The following is a 5207-nucleotide window of genomic DNA, read 5'->3' as shown; positions in this document are numbered from 1 at the left end:
TGGCTGAAAGCAGAGAATACCAGAAGGATGTTTACCTGTGTTTTATTGACTATGCAAAGGCATTCAGCTGTGTGGATCATAACAAATTATGGATAACATTGAAAAGAATTGGGATACCAGAACACTTAATTGTGCTCATAAGGAACGTTTACATAGATCAAGAGGCAGTCGTTCAGACAGAACAAGGGGATACTGGTTGGTTTAAAGTCAGGAAAGGCGAGCACCAGGGTTGTATCCTTTCACCATACCTATTTAATCTGTATGCTGAACAAATAGAAGCTGGACTGTATGAAGACGAATGGGGCATCAGAATTGGAGGAAGACTCATTAACAACCTGTGTTACACAGATGACACAACCTTGCTTGCTGAAAGTGAAGAGGACTTGAAGCACTTACTAATGAAGATCAAAGACCATAGCCTTCAGTATGGATTACACCTCAACAAGAAAACAAAAATCCTCACAACTGGACCAATGAGCAACATCATGATAAACAGAGAAAAGATTGAAGTTGTCAAGGATTTCATTTTACTTGGATATGTAATCAACAGCCATGGAAGCAGCAGTCAAGAAATCAAATGACACATTGCGTTGGGCAAATCTGCTGTGAAAGACCTCTTTTAAAGTGTCAAAAAGCAGAGATGTCACCTTGAAGACTAAGGTGCACCTGACCCAAGCCATGGTATTTTCAATCGCATCGTATGTGTGTGAAAGCTGGGTAATGAATAAGGAAGACCGAAGAAGAATTGACACCCTTGAATTGTGGTGTTGGCAAAGAATATTGAATATAACATCGGCTGCCAAAAGAACGAGCAAATCTGTCTTGGAATAAGTACAACCAGAATGCTCCTTAAAAGCAAGGATGGCGAAACTGCATCTGACATACTTTGGACATGTTGTCAGGAGGGATCAGTCCCTGGAGAAGGACATCATGCTTGGCAAAGTACAGGGTCAGCAGAAAAGAGGAAGACCCTCAATGAGGTGGATTGACAGTGGCCGCAACAATGAGCTCAAGCACAACAACGATTGTAAGGATGACGCAGGACTGGGCAGTGTTTTTTCTGTTGCTCATAGTGTCGCTATGAGTCAGAACCAACTCGATGGCACCTAACAACAACAACAACAACTGTGAGAAAATAAACTTCTCTTTGTTAAAGCCATCCACTTGTAGTGTTTCTGTTACAGCAGCACTAGATGACTAAGACAGTATGTTTTCAAGGGTCGTCCATATGGTAGCATATATCAGAACTTCATTTCTCTTTATGGTGGAATAATACTCCATTGTGTGTATGTACCACATTTTGTTTATCCATTCATTTATTGATGGGAACTTGAGTTGTTTTCACCTTTTGGCTATTATAACAATATTTAAAAAATCAAAATTAATGCAAAAATATCCATAAAGAACAAACTATCTATCTATATGAAGACATATAGATATATAAAGACAGGTTGTCGTTGCTTTTTGTTGTACAACCTCGCATTATTATGCAATGATAAACAGTGTTTCCAATGAGCCCTCCATTCTAGGGCAACTTGGCCATCATGTCCCCGCACTGGGAAGGCTTATGAGGATTGACACTGGTGGGCAAACTGATCAGGCAACATAAGGCTTTATATATAGTGGTGTCTTTAATTATAGAGATTAATTTTTTTTTTTTACTTGACTTGAAAAATGTATATGGGGTGCACATTTTCTTTTTGCCCCAGGCTCCGATATAGCTCAACTCAGCACTAGTTACAGCTGACAGTGCATACTGATGGTGTGGATGCTTGGTACAAGCAAAAGGAGGCCTCAGCAATGTTCGTAGGTTTGGGCCTGAGCAACTGGATGAATGGTGATGGCAGTAACCTGATGAGTGACCTTGGGAGAGATGCAGGTTTAGGGCATAAAAATCCAGAGACCTGTTTAGGACCAACAAAGTAGTTTGAGGTGCCGACTGGATGCCCACATTGGTGATGTTGAGGAGGCATCTAAGTCTTTCAGGCCTTTAGGATTCGCCACATCTGTATACACATCTGCACTACCATTACCTCTGCAGACCAGCTTCCTTGGTAAGGGTCTGCAATCGCATTTCCTGATGACTTTGGTACCATGGTTCTGATCTGGGCCCCCATGCTCACCATTCAATACAACCTGACTGACTCATCCTTGCAGCTCAGTTTCAAACACTAGGGAGACAGCTTGGTGGCCCACACAGGTTCAGGTTGCTACCACTGGTCTGATCTGCTATGGCTGGGTTCATGGAGCATGTGGGCTGTAACTCCTGGCCTAGCACAGGGCAGGCCAGGAAAGTTGACCATGGCAGACAAATCTACTCCTAAGTCGGCTATAACCCTCGTTGCCTGGCCAATTCCTGCTCGTCCTCCAGGTATTAGCTTTTTTTTTTTCTTCAATTGTGATTTAGGTGAAAGTTTATAGAGCAAGTTAGTTTCTCATTGAAAAATGTATACACAAATCGTTTCACAGTTTTCCTATCCCCTTCTGCCTTTTCATCTTTGTTCCTGGGCAGATGTTGCTCATTTGATCTCTTATACTTGATTGATCTAAGAAGCACACTCTTCATATGAGCTATTGTTTGTCTTATAGGCCTGCCTAATCTTTGGCTGAAAGGTGAACTTTGGGAGTGGCTTCAAGTCTAAGTTAGAAGGGTATCAGGAGCCATAGTCTTAGGGTTCCTCCAGTCTCTGTTAGACCAATAAGCCTGGTCTTTTTTTGTGAATTTGCTCATTTGTTCTACATTTTTCTCACTCACTGTCCGGGACTGTCTATTGTAATCCTAGTCAGAGTGGTCTGTAGTGGTGGCCAGGCACCATCTAGTTTTTCTGGTCTCTAGGGTGTGTCGACTGTGGTTCATGTGGTCCGTTAGTTCTTTGGACTAGTTGCTCCCTTGAGTCTTTAGCATTTTTCCCTCTCCTTTGCTCCAGACTAGAAGAGAGCGATAGTTATACCTTAGATGGCTGCTTGCAAGCTTTTAAGACCCCAGACACTACTCATCACAGACTTTAAGAACTATGTCATGCCAGTTGATGTAAATGGCCCCTGAGTCTATGGTCCTTTGCCTTCGAGCCTGGGAACTTCATCTTGTGAGGTGTTTAGTTATGTTTAAGAAGTTTCCTCGACTGTGCCACTTGTGTGCTCTATTGCCTGTATTAATATATGAGGAATACCTACGGTCATGTATTTAGAAATTTCTACCTCCGAACCTGTATCTGCTGGTGGGTGTGTTTCTTTACCTCCTCCTTCTTGTCTTGGCATATCTGTCTACCTATGTATCAATTGGTAGATTATTGTTTGTTGATTCTATTGTTGCAGGATTGTCTATGCTATACCAAACCAAAACCCATTGATGCTGAGTGGGTTCCAATTCATAGTGACCCTGTAGGACAGAGCAGAACTGCCCCACAGAGTCTCCAAGGAGAGCCTCGTGGATTTGTATTGCTGAACTTTTGGTTAGCAGCTGTAGCTGTTAACCACTGTGCCACCAGGGTTTCTGTCAATGCTATAGTAGTTAGCATTAAAAACAAACAAACAAACAAACCCATTGCCACTGAGTCAATTCCAACTCATAGCGATGCTATAGGACATTATAGAACTGCCCCATAGAGTTTGCAAGGAGTGCCCGGTGGATTTGAACTGCTGATCTTTTGGTTAGCAGCTGTAGCTCTTAACCACTATGCCACCAGGGTTTCCAGTAGTTACCACAGTTGTCCTTGATTCCTGCACTCCTCTCAGTGTCCTCTCTTGCCTTGGCCATGTTGTGCTGACTTCTCTTATATTGTGTATTGCCTTTCTTTTCACGAATTTTAACTCATGTCTACTATCTCTTTGATAATTTTCCCTCCCCCCACCTCCCATCTGGTAACCATCAAAGAGTCTTTTTTTTTCTTCTTTTCTTTGTGTAAACCTTTTGTTGTTACTTTATAAAAGTGGTCTCATACAATATCTTTTTGTGATTGACTTACTTCATTCAGCATAATGCCCTCCAGATTCACCCACGTCATGAGATGTTTTGCGAATTCATCATTATTCTTGACTGTTGCTTAATATTCCATCCACTGTGGTCCATAGTGCTTTATTGTTGTGCAGTATTCCATTGTGCTCCAGGTCTTAGCTTTGATGACGCTTCCCTGGGAAGCCTTGGCTGAATCCCAGGGAAAAGTTTGTCCTTTCCACATGTTCTTACAGTTCCCAGCACTTTGTCCCTTCAAAGGAGGTATGGTAATGACCTGTCATCAAGTCTGTCTCCCTCACTGCCCTGTACAGTCCTTGAGGGCAGGGGCTTTGAACCCATAGAGCCTACAACAGAGTAGATGCTCAATAAATATCTATTGAAACAAAGAATGAATGAATGTGTAAGAAAAAGTAACTGCCATGAAAGTGTGCTCTCTCTGGCTTGTTGGGAAGGGATGGCAATGATGAAAAAAGATGTGACAAAACACAACAAAATGTGGAGCTGCATACCTGGTAGGATAGATAGCCTTTCTTCCCTCTAATATTAAAATTATTTGTTAAAAAAACCAAAAACTCGGGGAGTCCTTTGAGTTGATAATGGCATCAATCCATGTCACATTTTACAAGTCTCTGTCTTGAGGGGTGAGATTCTGCAATGGCTACTTCTTAGCATTTTGAGCAGTGTGTCCGTGTATCTATTACATATGTTGTAACATTAAGTTAGGAGCCCCTGGGTGGCATAAACAGTTCAGCACTTGGCTACTATCTGAAAGGTTGGTGGTTCAAACCCATTCAGATGTGCCTTAGAAGACAGGCCTGGCGATCTGCTTCCAAAAGGTCACAGCCTGGAAAACCCTATGGAGCACAGTTTTACTCCAACACATGGAGCTGCTATGAGTCAAATCGACTTGACGGCAATTGGTATAACATTAAATTAGAGAATGTTGGTTTTGGAAGGGATCTTAAGACCCTTTAGTTCAGCTTTTTAATTTCTCAGATGAGAAAACTAAGTCCCAGAGAGGGTAAAAATAACTTGCTTAAGATCCCTAAACTTCCAGTCTTCCAGTCCTTGCTGTAGCATATAAAGTCACTTTCTATTAAAGGTGATCATCCTTAAACTTTTCTGGTCCAATTTGAAAGAAACCTGTTGAAAAGCATGGATCCTCTTGACTGGGGAAAAATATACATGGGCATATATAGGAGAAACTGTCACCCTGAAGTCCAAGGATTCCTGTTTAAAGCCCATAGATCAA

Source organism: Elephas maximus, chromosome 20, assembly GCF_024166365.1.
Source record: "Elephas maximus indicus isolate mEleMax1 chromosome 20, mEleMax1 primary haplotype, whole genome shotgun sequence".
NCBI lineage: Eukaryota > Metazoa > Chordata > Mammalia > Proboscidea > Elephantidae > Elephas > Elephas maximus.
This window is presented reverse-complemented; position numbering follows the sequence as displayed.